The sequence below is a fragment of the Pecten maximus genome, chromosome 11 (genome assembly GCF_902652985.1).
Source record: "Pecten maximus chromosome 11, xPecMax1.1, whole genome shotgun sequence".
Taxonomy (NCBI): domain Eukaryota; kingdom Metazoa; phylum Mollusca; class Bivalvia; order Pectinida; family Pectinidae; genus Pecten; species Pecten maximus.
Window position 1 is genome coordinate 2,653,731 of NC_047025.1, and position 16,817 is coordinate 2,670,547.

Below are 16,817 nucleotides of genomic sequence, written 5' to 3' on the forward strand. Positions count from 1 at the left end.
ATTACCTGCCACTGAAAACAAAACATTTGGTCTTACAGCATGTTAATTACGTATGTATACGTATACATCAATCCGGGGCATGCACGCACTGCACATCAATAAGTAAATATCGCCGTCAACATATACATGGCAGTAAACAATATATATATATCACTGGTCTCCGATATCATTACCAAGTAATTAACACCCCGGATGTATCTCCCACAGGATATACAACATACATATATATGTACAAGGCTTTCCACTTCATACTGTCATGGTCATATACTAGAACTATGCACATATATACAGGTCTAGAGTTCAATGCTATAAACACATGCATGCCCGACAGGAATTGAACCCGGATTGTCTGTATTCCATTATCAATCAGTTTTTTTTTCATTGATCATGTCCTTTTTTTTTTTTTTTTTGCAAATTTTTTAAAATAGTAATATAACATTACTTCAAGTACGTAAAACGCATATATATTGCAAAACAAAATTTTTTAGTTAGAAAGTAGATATCCACACAATAATTATCTAGCGACAAAAGCAATAAAATATTAAAGAAATATTTTGAGCTTCCACAAAATGTACACATGATCTGTCAGAACAAACGTAAATATTCGACAGATACACGATACAGGAGTATTGGTCTAGTCCTTCGCTTCTTTCATCTCAAAAGTACACAAAGCTGACCTGTACCTAGTGTATATCTAATACAGGCCATTAGTGAATCCTGTGTGCCAATTTCAACATGTCTGATGCTTGCACATGTATCTGGTAAGGAGATCATAATTCAAAGCCCACAGCCAACTACCACCAGGACTACAGAATATTGCCAACATTTTACCTACTAACTGTCTGTAAGACATATAAATACCCTGGTTACCATGTGACTGACCTTTAAATAGAGTTTGACCAAAATCAATAAAAGAATGAAGTTCCTAAGTTTTTACATCAAATCAAGAAAGGACTGGATGTGATGCATTGGCAATACTATATGCCCCCCTCCCCTGTTATACATCTACACAGGACTGGGTTACCCCCGGTATAACTCCTGTTACACAGGACTGGGTTACCCCCGGTATAACTCCTGTTACACATCTACACAGGACTGGGTTACCCCCGGTATAACTCCTGTTACACAGGACTGGGTTACCCCCGGTATAACTCCTGTTACACAGGACTGGGTTACCCCCGGTATAACTCACACAGGACTGGGTTACCCCCGGTATAACTCCTGTTACACAGGACTGGGTTACCCCCGGTATAACTCCTGTTACACAGGACTGGGTTACCCCCGGTATAACTCCTGTTACACATCTACACAGGACTGGGTTACCCCCGGTATAACTCCTGTTACACAGGACTGGGTTACCCCCGGTATAACTCCTGTTACACAGGACTGGGTTACCCCCGGTATAACTCCTGTTACACAGGACTGGGTTACCCCCGGTATAACTCCTGTTACACATCTACACAGGACTGGGTTACCCCCGGTATAACTCCTGTTACACAGGACTGGGTTACCCCCCGGTATACACTCCATACCTGTTACACAGGACTGGGTTACCCCCGGTATAACTCCTGTTACACAGGACTGGGTTACCCCCGGTATAACTCCTGTTACACATCTACACAGGACTGGGTTACCCCCCGGTATAACTCCTGTTACACATCTACACAGGACTGGGTTACCCCCGGTATAACTCCTGTTACACATCTACACAGGACTGGGTTACCCCCGGTATAACCCCTGTTACACATCTACACAGGACTGGGTTACCCCCGGTATAACTCCTGTTACACAGGACTGGGTTACCCCCGGTATAACTCCTGTTACACAGGACTGGGTTACCCCCGGTATAACTCCTGTTACACAGGACTGGGTTACCCCCGGTATAACTCCTGTTACACATCTACACAGGACTGGGTTACCCCCGGTATAACTCCTGTTACACAGGACTGGGTTACCCCCGGTATAACTCCTGTTACACAGGACTGGGTTACCCCCGGTATAACTCCTGTTACACAGGACTGGGTTACCCCCGGTATAACTCCTGTTACACAGGACTGGGTTACCCCCGGTATAAATCCTGTTACACAGGACTGGGTTACCCCCGGTATAACTCCTGTTACACATCTACACAGGACTGGGTTACCCCCGGTATAACTCCTGTTACACATCTACACAGGACTGGGTTACCCCCGGTATAACTCCTGTTACACAGGACTGGGTTACCCCCGGTATAACTCCTGTTACACATCTACACAGGACTGGGTTACCCCCGGTATAACTCCTGTTACACAGGACTGGGTTACCCCCGGTATAACTCCTGTTACACAGGACTGGGTTACCCCCGGTATAACTCCTGTTACACATCCCAGCTGGTACTCATTACGATAATGGCCTGGTTTCTCTACAGTCACTGTACAACCACATGCACTAAACTGGACTTACAAAGCCTTCTGCTTACTGCATCTTAGGTAAAATTATGAACCAGATATGATGTCTGAATGTCATAAAAAAAGTTTAAAACCATCTGTATTTATACACATTTGGAAATATACCAATATACCAAAGTATTTTTGGAAATCCACTGAAACTTCATATATATTCACAGCTCTAAATTTGGATTTATTTTTTACAGCAGTCTATATATCTGAACCATTGAGCTGAAATCTTATTAGCCCAGATTTTCTCAAGAAATATTACACCTTATAATTAGCTTGTTATTGCATGAAATATCCGCTGCATGCAGTTATAATTCCAAATCAGGGTTTTTAATACCTGAAACAAGAGTACCACTCATGAAATATACAACTGTCAAGGGTCACCATTTATACAAAATTTCTTCCACTTTGCCCAAAGATGCTTCTGAGAAAATTTGGTCAAAATCAATATTTTAGTCCTTTATAACTACACAAAAGCAATTTATAGAGCTAACTTTTATTACCCCTATTTGCCCCCCCCCCCCCCCCCCCCCCCCAAAGCCCAGGGGGTGGAAGGGTGTGGTTATTTAATTTAGTTTATTTTTTGTTAGTTAATTATTATCACATTTACTGTCATGCAAAATCTGTCCCTTCCAACAAGAATGCTCCTGACCAAATTTAGTCAAAATCCACACGACTTCGAACGTAGCTATTTAAACCCTTCGAAATACCTAGCTTCATTTCCTCCATATAGGCCCATCCCTTGATCTAGCTACGACCCAGGGGCTGAGGGTCATCATTTATGCCAAATATGTTCCTACATGTACCAAGGATGCTATAGACCATGGCCATCATATTAATGTAAATGGAATACAATTATTGATGAATAATATAATTCTGCTTAACTTCCTATTCACTGGAAATCAAAGGATGGGCTTATCACAGAATGATACATGTATAACATTATGATTAATTTGAACTGTCCATACGACCATATATGGTACAAGAGATGTCAGTTGTATAAATAGTGAGACTAATAATTATACAAGTGTACTTATTTATTGAATTAACTTTATATAGAGGAAAGACATTGAAAATCTATTTATAGTAAGAGTAACCTAAATTCTGCCCACAGGCAGTTGAAACGTGACCTTGTGTAAGGGATTATGGGTAAGTAATTACTGTATGAAGATTAAGGACAACTGAATAATCAATGAAGTCGTTATTTTATGTAAATATATATGGGCTGACATCTCTATATCCCCTCACCGACTCGTGTATCCCAAAGTACCCGTTCTCATCATAACAATGAGGAATTTACTTGTGATGATCATTACTTGACTATTTTAAGCTACATACCGCCATTGTTGATACTGGGGGATGGCTGCACTGTGCTGTTGTTAGAATCAAACTGGTTAAGCATTTTCAGCAAATCATGATTAATTCCCGATTCCATGTTTCCTTGACCTGTAAAACACAAATATATACCTGTTATATAAATAATGTATACTCTATAACATACATATAAATAATATATGCACCCGATTGTATCAAAATTCCCCACCCCGACCCAACCCAGGGGTCAACATTTCTAAGACTGTAGGCTAGGTCATTAGTCTTTAAGGGGTGGGCTGACGATCGAAAATAATAGAAAATTAGTCAAAAGAACTAGAAAATGTCTGTAAGAGTCTCAGACATAAATGCCCCGCTGCCACTTGACTCCCCACATGTACAGTTTGGTGAGGATTTGCATCAGCAGCTCCCGAGATTATATTAGATAACTGCACTTCATCAGGATGAGACGGCACAAGATATGATGACGATTTTGAAAAGGAAATTAATCGGAAATTTCTGAAAATACCCGGTATTCATAAATCTTTGGCTTCGCATCATACTTTAAAAATGTTACTGAACCAAGAAATAGTTGATCTTATATTTTACCAGTACATTCATTGGTCATTTACAGGCAATTACGGAGATTTAAATATATCAACAACCATTAATATTTGTTTGTGTTTCAGAATCAAAAATATTGAAACAAAGTTTAGGCCAAGACGTGTAATAAATTCCAATTATTGATTCTGAAAGTGAAACCGATTCCAATCACTTTTGTACATGTACATGTGTTTCTATAAGACTACATTGTGGTTTTATTTAATTTGGACCTAATTCTTACCTAAACGATCAGAACACCAGCCTGCACAGTTATCATACGGATATATATTGTTTAAATATGCATAATATATGTATGATCATGGCTTGCAGAAAACAAGAGGCCCAATGTGTCTGTATCACTCACCAGCTTCTAATGTAGCTCAATTTGCAGTTGATCTAAAGCTAGGTCATTTATAAGGATGCCAAGCTGATTACCACTTTATTTAAATACTGTAAAACTTTTTTTATGATAGGCTAAGCTTATTCCTTTAAATACACCTTGTAGTATTTCATCCTGGCATACTATACTATTTAATGGTCCGATAAAATGCCTCTAGTTCACTTAAGCTTGTTTAAAAAAAAATATTTAAAAAAAAACAACTCATTTTTACAACATATTGTGACGGTCATCACAACCTAAACAGATACCCAGTAAACTATCATGATCATAAATAATTTACAACATTATAATCGAAATGATGCTTCCGCATTCGTTATTTATTAATTTGCTTCCGCATTTGTTATTTATTAATTATGAAATATTCAATGAAAATTGATTCCGTTTCATATATATCAAAACAACTTTGTACTATCGGAGTCTGTTACATAATAACGACAACTACAATCTCTCTATAGATTATATTATCAATTCCAAGGTTGCGCTTTTAAAAATACAGGTAAGTTGAGATCAGGTGACATTTTATACTATAATTTAAGATGGCCATTTAAAAAGGTATACATTTCAGCATTTTTTACTGAAACATTCTCAGGTTAATTGTCTGATCTGAGCTAACTTGTAAGCTTGAAGAAAATACAGTATACACTTGTTAAATTGCCACTAATTTTTTCCACGTTGATTTTGGCAGTATAATTTGGCGGTATAAAGAGGGTGGCATAATAATGGAATTTGAGAAATTATAACTTTAATTGTAAAATGAAATTAATTCTAATTCAAACATTTTGGCCTATTCCAACAATGTTGGAGGATAACAAAGCGAGAAACTTATGGCAGGCACCGTGTTGACATTGTCAGAACCGAGAAATAGCGAGAGACCTTTAAGCTAGCTGAAGTTATTTTGGCTATGTTCTAACAAAAGACATTTTATCCTCAGTCTCCAGCCGTAATGGCGCGGCCAAACTTTGACAAACAGTGTACAAAACCAACACAATAATTAATATGAGCAGTAGAAGTCAACTTCCATTGTTATATTACAATACTGGTCATGTATCTATATAGCTATCGATCAGTTCAGCAAACAAAATTACCAAAGCGTAACTATTACCTGTGCCAGTAAAAAATTGGAATTCCCATTTGCCTAAAGATTTAATACAACATAAGAGAGCTTTGATCCACAATAATCAATGTGATAACAGCATTGAGGGAAATATGCAGTGATTTAGCACTTTATATTTAAAAGCACATTGCGAATAACTGTACGTATGCAAGCTAATGGGTACGTATACATGGCAAATTTTATCTATGGAATAATAATGCATTCTAAGGGGTTGGCAATAAGTCGAAGGGAACACTACAGTTAACAGGGTATCATCTTTAATAACTTTATATCAAAGATTTTTATTATCAAAGAATTCATTAGCGATTTAAATAACAGGGGCCGCGGTGGCCGAGTGGTTAAGGTGTACTGACACTTTATCACTATATATATAGCTAGCCCTCCACCTCTGGGTTGCGAGTTCGAAATCTACGTGGGGCAGTTGAATTGCCAGGTACTGACTGTAGGCCGGTGGTTTTTCTTCGGCTTTCCTCCACCTCCAAAACCTGGCACGTCCTTAAATGACCCTGGCTGTTAATAGGACGTTAAACAAAAACAAACAAACAAACAAACAGGGTGTTGTTGGCATGTTAGGACTTTTATCTATGGAATAATAATGCGTTCTAAGGGGTTGGCAATAGGTCGAGAGAACACTGCAGTTACAGGGTGTCATCTTTATATTTCTAAAGATTTTTATCATCAAAAATTCATTAGTGATTTAAATAACAGGGTGTTGTTGGCATGTTACGACTTTTTGGGCCCAACAACTCTAAAATTTTATCATTGTTATACTTTCAGCGCATCAGGCATATAAAATAGTATGATTGACAAAGCTATGTCCCTTGAAATTTGAAAGATAAAAAGATTTTTTTAAAGATGTTTGATTGCAATATTGTTCAAATATTGTTTATAAATATTCGGGGCTAGCAAGTTACAGGTGGGACTAACGGTTTTGAACATACTAAGGCTTTTTCATAAAAAAAAGGTGTTGTTTTTCATCATTTTGGTATTTATTTAACAATTAATAACTATACGTGTTATATAGAATCTAGCAGGGATAAATTAACTTCCAACCAGCCTGATGAGAATGAAAATAAAACAAAGCCCAAGTATTTTTTATTCATTTATTCAACTTGAAAGTTGCCTCCCTGAAAACTGGACATCATATATTTTCACATGAATATTGTAATACGCTTTTACTTCAAATTTGAACTTGACACTCAAAACCTACAATAATTTAGAAATGTAAAATATCTAACAGCAACACTGCTAGATTCTAGCTACCAACAGGTAGATATTTGGCCAATTATCATTTGCTTTTAAGCTAATATATTTTTCATAATTATGTTGAACTTTAACAAAATCAATTAATTCAAACTTCAAAATCACTGATAAGGTGACTGACATGTTTTTTATATAACACTGTCACGCGAGAGACTTGTTCAAACAAAATGTAAACAATCCACGAGACATTTTGTTTACAAGAATGACTACGGTAAGATGTCTGGGTCACATCGTCCAAATCACATGAAATAACGGTGACCGCGTGACTTCGCACCCGAGATGAACTGTGCCCCGGCCGCCCTCACTGCATCATATCGACAAAAATGAAAAACATACACTGATTCACATAAGCAACTTCATCGCCACAGACAGGTAGGTACAACTTAAATTCAACAAAGCTAATGGCTAGCTGCCAAAACACGACTACAGCTAAATGGGCGCCATATTGGTTTTTACTCTGTACATACCTTGTTTTATGAATTTTAACACTTTTTCTCTCGTTTCTCGTAAGACAGTTTCTTGTTGTGACTCAGATGGCATAACTATATGATGTTTTCAATTCAATTTGTAAATACCACGGCTGACAAGGGGTGTCGAATGTTCTTTTACTTGACAACAGTGGTATCAGTCCCATTTCCGAACAACCCATACTAGCTTCTGAATATATTAACCATTCTTTGTGGGATATGGCCCCTCCTCCATTTTGATTGGTCCCTTACTGACAATGTCATTACGCACTTGTCCCAGTTATTGACCAATCAGCGCCCAGACACTTTAATGCACGGGTGAAGGTCGCTAAAACTATTCATAACTCCGAAACGAAAGTTGCAATACACAAAATCTACGCGGGCTTAAAATAGAGACAGAGAATACACATATGACAACAATTTAATGATCGGACACATTTTAATGACATGATTGAGGAGTATTTTTACACTGTCGGCCATTGTACATTGTAAAGAATATTTGTGTTTAAATGTACGTGTCATATGAACAGAGACCTATAAATAGAAAGTAAAATTGCTGAAGTCATTTAGGGCCGTACGTTATTTAACTGGTCAAATTCGGACCACGGACTTTGAATATCAATGCATTATCTATGTCTGTGTTTCCACGTTTGAGGACCGGTGTTTATAACATTACTTGTTTAGAATTATAATAAGACATGTTTCCCACTAAATCTACAATCCAATAACAACTTGTTAAATCCATAATGATTATTGACATTTTCAATATTAAAATGCATTCTTCAAGTTCAAGTTCTTTGTTAACTTTGGGTCTTCCGACTCATCAGCATCATCATTCATTGTGTTTTGTGTTTTAAATTCGTCATGCATACATCTACCTAGCTGCGATAACGTAGCTCTGGACGACGGACGGATAATTTTTGACAGATGGTCGTCGTGTAGGCAGGGTATGAATATTCGTTCTAACATCTACCGTCAAACTGAAAACCACGCCATACTCGTTCCCCTCTTACCAGAGAAGTCTCTGCTCTTAGTCACAAATGGTAAATTTAATTTCATGCTAATCTTTACCATTTCATTTCAATTTTGAATAGACCTAATTTAAGATGATTAAGTAACTTGATTTGAACACTATGTTTCTGCTTTGGGCAAGTTATTCTGAACACGAACCGGTGACAATGGTCCTGGATTGTATTTCTTGCCCTGGTTTCATTGAATGGTCAGTGACTATCTGTGCAATAAATTTTGATATCACATTTATGATTTAAAGTGAACCCAGTCATACAGATGTATCCTAAGCATAACGATATAGATCTATCAACACCTATTACGCTAGATATCGCATATTGTACCTGTATGATCAATGACTGTGTCCAGCTCCCTCCACATTTCTCTCTGTGACGCGGTCAACCCCAGAAATTCGGGTGGTTTGTCCTTTGATGAACTCTGGAGGTGACGTACTAAGGGATCATCTGCAGTAACTGACCGCTCGCTCGTCTTCATGTCGCCGAAATGTGCTAGATAATTTACATACGTTTGTCGTCATTCATTTAGAAGGTGTGTACTGTATTGTAAACCGTATGTAGTTATATACGTACCCAACTATTTTAGGTATACAGTGCATGTGCTGGCATTTATTTTAAAATACTATATATAGTCAATGAGTTCATTTTTTTAATAATAAATTGATACATGATATATTTCAATTACTGTTATTTATCAGTGGGTAGTTACGAAGTGACATTTACCTTTAGTCTATGTTCGATTTATTGTGTCTTAATAAAAAATAAGATGTTGTCTCAAGATGGGCGTCTTTCTCCGGATCTGCCGAAAGAAGAAAAAAAATGTGTAGGAGAGAGAGAAGAGGATGTCCCGTAAAGACACGAATCTCTGTTAAATCAGATTCTGCAAATAACTACATCAATCGCCTCTTTAGATTCTATTATATAGCGACAATTTTTCTACATTTTATTTCTTTCTAAGCACATTATCTTCTTTTTGACCGCAAATATATAGATATATATGTATTAAACAACCATATTGAAAATCTCTCTAATATTAGAAAAATCAACAAGAAAATAACGTTGTGTTTTTTAACTGAAAATCTGAAAGGCCAGGGCAATATATGAACGAAATATAGCATACATAGATAAATACATAAATAGTGTAAGGACAGTAGACAGGAAGTGAGGGTGTTCTTCAGTTTCTTGAGGAAATGTTTATGAACAGTGAAATCAATATTTATTTGATTTAGGCTGTGTATATTATTTACGTCTTCGATACACATGTATAATGAGTAGTATAACTGACCATTATCTAAAGTTTCATTTTCTTTTTTCTTTTTTTTCTTCTTAATTTGTACGTTTGCAATTCCCCATTTTACATATCGCTAAATTCCTAATAATATCTAGACTATACAAACTCAATATCGTTCTGATATGGGTTTGTGACGTCAAAAGAAAAAAATGATGACGTCATTATCATATCCGGAAAAGAATCAAAATCGAGTTTTATTATTTAAGCAGAATTTGTATAAACAGAATCTCAACATATTTTTTGGGAGTAACATTTATATTGTATCAGACTATTTATCTCAAACAATATTGTTTTCTTAAATCTAATCCCGTCGAGAATCCCGGAGACATTCGTGTATATTAAACGACTCGATATCTTACCAGACCCAAGTTCCATGTGAATCTCGTTATGAATTAAAATGTACCGTACTGCAGATATTTTTTTTAGAAAGTCCTGCCTTGACATGTTGCAGGTTATGTACTTTAAACACTGAGAATATATAAAGCTGACGTATTTTTAGTTTTGCAGGGCCCTTACTGATATATGCCATTATTTGAATTTCTGTGGGCCAATCATGACTTTTTTGTTAGTTAATTCTCGACCAATCATGACGTGACGTTTTAATTAGAACTTTCAAGGACCAATCATGACGTGTCCTTTTGATTAGAACATTAACGGACCAATCATAAGTGACGTTTTGATTAGAACATTCACGGACCAATCATGACGTGACGTTTTAATTAGAGCATTCACGGACCAATCATGACGTGACGTTTTAATTAGAACATTCACGGACCAATCACGTGACGTTTTAATTAGAACATTCACGGATCAATCATGACGTGACGTTTTAATAAGAACAGTCACGGACCAATCATGGCGTGACGTTTTAATTAGAACATTCACGGACCAATCATGACGTGACGTTTTGATTAGAACATTCTTGGACCAATCATGACGTGACGTTTTGATTAGGACATTCACGGACCAATCGTGACGTGACGTTTTGATAAGAACAGTCACGGACCTTTTTTTTTGTTTGTTTTCGTTTAACGTCCTATATTAACAGCCAGGGTCATTTAAGGACGTGCCAGGTTTTGGAGGTGGAGGAAAGCCGGAGTACCCGGAGAAAAACCACCGGCCTACAGTCAGTACCTGGCAACTGCCCCACGTAGGTTTCGAACTCGCAACCCAGAGGTGGAGGGCTAGTGATAAGTGTCGGGACACCTTAACCACTCGGCCACCGCGGCCCCACGGACCAATCATGACGTGACGTTTTGATTAGAACATTCACCGACCAATCATGACGTGACGTTTGGATTAGAACATTCTCGGACCAATCATGACGTGACGGTTTTAATTAGAACATTCACGGACCAATCATGACGTGACGTTTTGATTAGAACATTCACGGACCAATCATGATTTGACGTTTTAATTAGAGCATTCACGGACCAATCACGACGTTATGTTACAGTATACAAGAATGACGCACAATGAACACGAAATTTCCCTTTCAAGATTCAAAAGAGGTGTATACTATACCATTTCAAAAAGAAAATCTCACATTTATCATTAAGAAAGATAAAAATAATGAAAATAAAAAAACTGAAAGATTTTCTCTCTTGTCTAAAGTTGTCTTCCAACCAAGAAAGGATGATAGGATTCAGATTTTGTATTTTTTATATATATATTTATTTATTTATTTTATTTTTTTATTTCACATAATTCAATTTCTTATACATATTTTTGACAATCTGATGGCCTGTTATGAGTATGATCCATTAACTTTGACTGCCAAGTCGGTTATAAAAGTAACACACTTTATTTCAGTAATATTAAAATTTTGTTCCTCTAATTTCTCCATATATGGATAAATCTTAATTGCCTTTTTTTTCAAAATGAAAGGGACTATTTTCAATGCTATTAAGATGAAAATGGGCTACAAATGGTCAGTTTAGACCAAATACATATTTATCCCAAGTTTGAAAATGTACAGATGAAAACGACAGCTTATATGAAACAGTACATCATTGACTCCCTATTGTTTTCTGAAACAATGCCTACCTATTGTTTCAACATATGTTAGCTTTTAGAGAACACCCCTTCCCGGAGTCTACGTCATGTGTCATGGAACACGTACCTCAAGTATGATGGTGATGAAATTCTAGGATAACACACTGAAGATGACAGCTCTTAACCAAGCGTTACGTACCCGACAAAATCCTGACCGATAACAATGCCGGAAAAGTTTCTTGATAACACAGTACCTCCTTGGATTAAGTCCGTGTTACATATAACATATTTACTGCTCAATTATAGGGATACGAATTCAAACAGGAAGTCTAAGATCGAATGAGAACTGGGAATTTTAAATGACTCAATATCTTTTAAAATAGAACGCGACAGGTTTTATCCTGTTGCGCTCAAGCAGAACAGTATAACATATTGTGTATTATATTCCCTTGGTCTAATGTTCTCCCTAACAGCAATGGCCGCGATACTTCGGACCGCGATACAACGCGTGCGTGTTTGACACAAGTTACGGACTGTCAATATAACTCGTGCGTGTTTGACACAAGTTACGGACTGTCAATACAACTCGTGCGTGTTTGACACAAGTAACGGACTGTCAATATAACTCGTGCGTGTTTGATCCAAGTTACGAACTGTCAATACAACTCGTGCGTAACTATTAAAATCTTCTTCTTTCTTGGGGGCCGCGGTGGCCGAGTGGTTAAGGTGTCCCGACACTTTAACACTAGCCCTCCACCTCTGGGTTGCGAGTTCGAAACCTACGTGGGGCAGTTGCCAGGTGCTGACCGTAGGCCGGTGGTTTTTCTCCGGGTACTCCGGCTTTCCTTCACCTCCAAAACCTGGCACGCCCTTAAATGATAGGACGTTAAACAAAAACAAACCAATCTTCTTTCTGACGTAGAGGATAAACCCATTATGGTATATAAAGTGACACAACGAGCTAAAGTTTTATCAACGTGACAATCAAACAAAGTCCTGTTCTCGAGTTTCTATATGTTCATTTTGCCGAGATTACAGTAAATATAGTAACTGACAGGGCACCTTGAATCAAGCGGAATGGGAACATGGAAATTTCCTGTGACCTGGAATTTTATAATAGAATACCAATTAGACGCAACCAAAATACGAACAGGCTTCTATTGAACTGTGCCAAACTTTGTGTATATATTTGTCTGGTATTCTTTGTTTAAAACAGAATACATTCTAAAAAGGAAATTTCAGATTACATGCACGCTAATACCAGGTACTTTATATGCTTGGACTAAGCGACACAAACCTTTTATTCTGTGTCAGTTGCGGTATGTTCTATTTTGGGGGGTCTTGATCAAATTGACTCCCAATTATAAACATACATATACAAATATTTCATCGACCACAGACTACACATTTTACCATCTTAAATCTGTAACATCTGTGTAAAATACGCACGCAACTTCTATACACATTATGGGCACATTGTACAAATCTGGCGTGTTTGACACACGTTACGGACGCCTTGTACAGGTCCGATGTGTTTGACACACGTTACGGACGCCGTGTACAGGTCTGACATGTTTGACACACGTTACGGATGCCGTGTACCGGTCTGACGTGTTTGACACTCGTTACGGACGCCGTGTATAGGTCTGACGTGTTTGACACATGTTACGGACGCCGTGTACAGGTCTGACATGTTTGACACACGTTACGGACGCCGTGTATAGGTCCGATGTGTTTGACACATGCTACGGACGCCTTGTACAGGTCCGATGTGTTTGACACACGTTACGGACGCCGTGTACAGGTCTGACATGTTTGACACACGTTACGGATGCCGTGTACCGGTCTGACGTGTTTGACACTCGTTACGGACGCCGTGTACAGGTCCGATGTGTTTGACACATGTTACGGACGCCGTGTACAGGTCCGATGTGTTTAACACATGTTACGGACGCCGTGTATAGGTCCGATGCGTGACACACGTTACGGACGCCGTGTACAGGTCCGACGTGTTTGACACACGTTACGGACGCCGTGTATAGGTCCGATGCGTGACACACGTTACGGACGCCGTGTACAGGTCCGACGTGTTTGACACACGTTACGGACGCCGTGTATAGGTCCGATGTGTTTGACACACGTTACGGACGCCGTGTACATATATAATATTTTCTATTTTTTTTTCTTTGTAAAATTGTTTCTCATTTTAAAGTTGTATAATTTGCCTCCGTGTTATTAGTTTCGTTCCGTGCCAGTTTAACCGGGAAGGGAGGGGGCTAATTTTCGTTTTTGCCGTTTTTTGATCGAATCAAGATCCTTTGAACAGCGTATTTATTAGCTTGTGGTCCTGGAAGGGGACATATTGCCTAGGCAATACTCAGTACGCTTTTTCATTCAGCAGAAGAGTTTGGCAAAGGTTAATTGGGTCGGAGGCAGAATGATGTATTTCACTGATTATTCATAACGCCACCTAGTGGCGAACATCTATGTGCACCGCCACCTAATGGTGAACATCTTCGATGTCCTTGTTCGACCCGGAGCCCCCGCGCACCGCAGGTGGTAGCAATGGTGACGTATATGTCGGCATTTGGTAGAGTGCGCCCTTGACATTTCACGTTGTGACACAATGTCCCATAATTTTATTTTGGGGAAGATAAACACGACCTAGGGTTGTTATGCAAAAATGTGCGGAACAAAAATATGCTTTCAACACGACTTCCTGTCATTGTAGCCGTAAATACAATGGAAGCATTCATCAACTGTCGTCTGCTGTACACGTAGGTAAACAAACGAGTGCGATTTTTTTTGTTACTTCGTATAACCGCGAGGACACAGCAAAATGCTATTGTGTCAGATACCTGTGTGTGGCACTATACAATAGCCTGGAGTGGTCAGTGGTCACCGGTGGATGGCCATTGGTCACCAGAGAAACGGACACTTACCTATCGTAAATGGGTCAGTCCACAGCAACCTGTGTCGTCTAGAATGTTTGCGAGGCAATTACGTGAAATGTAAATCTCACCAGAGTTACTGGTATTGTTTACAAACCGAGAAAAACCATTAGGTCCTTCCTGCTCTGGATAATCTATCCTTATGTTTTAAGTATCGCTTAGAGCAACCTTCGCGTACAGTATAAAACAATTTAAACCAAGATAACCATAATTCTAACTCAAACTCGACAAAAGAAGGTAAAATATGAAAAAAATATAGAGATATAGCTTATATGTGTAAGCATTAGCTTGTTCGCAAAACCCATTGACTTCATTCAATAAATTCTTTGTGAAATGAAAATTTAAAAAATGTTATATTTGCATGGACACCCTTGAAAAGGTACAAGGGGAATTGCAATCGGAACCCCTCGTTGTTTTCTCCGAAACTAGATCTACGTTCGCAGACGGAGGCGAGGCGTTCCGATTGGGGGAATTGTTCCGGAAGGGTAAACGTCTTCTGCTTCATCGACGACACCCTCCATACAAATCTAGGTCACGATGACACCCTCCATACAAATCTAGGTCACGGCGACACCCTCCATGCAAATCTAGGTCACGGTGACACTCTCCCTACAAATCTAGGTCACGACGACCCCCGCATGCAAATCTAGGTCACGACGATACCCGCCATACAAATATAGGTCACGACGACACCCTCCATACAAATCTAGGTCACGACGACACCCTCCATGCAAATCTAGGTCACGACGACACCCTCCATACAAATCTAGGTCACAACGACACCCTCCGTACAAATCTAGGTCACGACGACACCCTCCATACAAATCTAGGTTCAGAAGTTGTCACCGCCTGTGTCGCGAGAAAATCGTGCTGCCATCATCCTAGTTATCCTTCTGAAATAGTGACTTAATCCGGGTTTGACTTGTATTACATTTCTTTAATGAACGGTGTGGACATATGGCTATGATTTTATTGTTCCGTGTCGTTTGTAGTTCTAATTTTGACTGGTAATTCGGTTATAAAAGTAATACATGTACACTGTATTTTTGGTCAGACAACACGGACTTCCCGTGACACGGGCTGTGACGTTTTCGGAGTTTAGTTTAGTGCATTCGACGTTCATTGAAAGTCCTTGTGGATTTGTAGACGTCAACCAATTCATTGACGTGTGTCGTCGAAGAAGCTAAAGTCGCTTATCCTTTAGAAACACATGATAATATTTTCATTTTTTTTTTTATATATCTCAGTTAGCCAAGAGCTTGTGTTCATGTCTTTCCGTGGTTTTGTTAAAAGATAAGGTGCAATAAGAGCCATTTTCGGCCCCAAAATTTGGAGAAATTAAACTGTGAAGTTTAAGTGTATGCCTCAATAAGAAGTGGAATAAACGTAGTTCTAGGGGACAATTTTCGTTTTTTTTTAAATAATTGTTAAAATTTGACAAAAAATGAGTTTACTTGACGCCGAAATCGCCGAAATTAGCAAAATTAGCATATCTGTGTTGTCAGGATGGTTGTTAGGCAACATAACACGGAAACGCCTTGAATTTACTTTTTTTTATAAAGCCCATATATCTATGATTGGGCCGAAAATGGCCCTTATTGCACCTTATCCTTTGAGGTAGAATTGCGGTTTTGTGTATTTGTCGGCCTTCTCTTGTACACAATTAAACAAGAACTCATCAACACGCTCATGTCTGTACACCTTGCGGTGTGGCCGACCACATTGTTGTTCTGCTCAATTCGGCACCTGTGGCATAGGTATGTGTTACAGGTATTGCTGTCTAATAATGCGTGGGTAGATATCATAGACAGATTGCAAAGTGGCAACACAGTAACATCAACACATTCCGCTACGTGGCGATCTGTGTGTCGGTGAAGATCTGGGGAAGTAGGTAATGATTCCCCTAGTGGGAATACACATCATTGCGGGACCGTCCCGGTGTCTGATGATCAGGGACGTAGC

General features: G+C 38.6%; 2 protein-coding genes across 6 annotated transcripts in view; one reads left to right on the forward strand and one right to left on the reverse strand.

Annotated features, from left to right (window-relative positions):
• The window catches only part of LOC117337310 (nuclear factor of activated T-cells 5-like), a 48,455-nt gene extending 40,651 nt beyond the window's left edge, over positions 1 to 7,804 (reverse strand). Inside the window, exons 1-2 of the mRNA XM_033898221.1 lie at positions 7,594 to 7,804; positions 3,774 to 3,881 (exon numbers count right to left, since the gene is read on the reverse strand). The gene's annotated coding sequence lies outside the window, so the exon portion shown is untranslated. The remainder of the gene's footprint in view (positions 1 to 3,773; positions 3,882 to 7,593) is intronic.
• LOC117337311 (uncharacterized Nudix hydrolase NudL-like) overlaps positions 6,998 to 16,817 on the forward strand; it is a 46,347-nt gene continuing 36,527 nt past the window's right edge. The window contains exon 1 of one of the 5 annotated variants that reach the window (XM_033898227.1): positions 6,998 to 7,498. The gene's annotated coding sequence lies outside the window, so the exon portion shown is untranslated. The remainder of the gene's footprint in view (positions 7,499 to 16,817) is intronic. The other 4 variants (XM_033898226.1, XM_033898225.1, XM_033898222.1 and 1 more) reach the window with 4 other exon arrangements.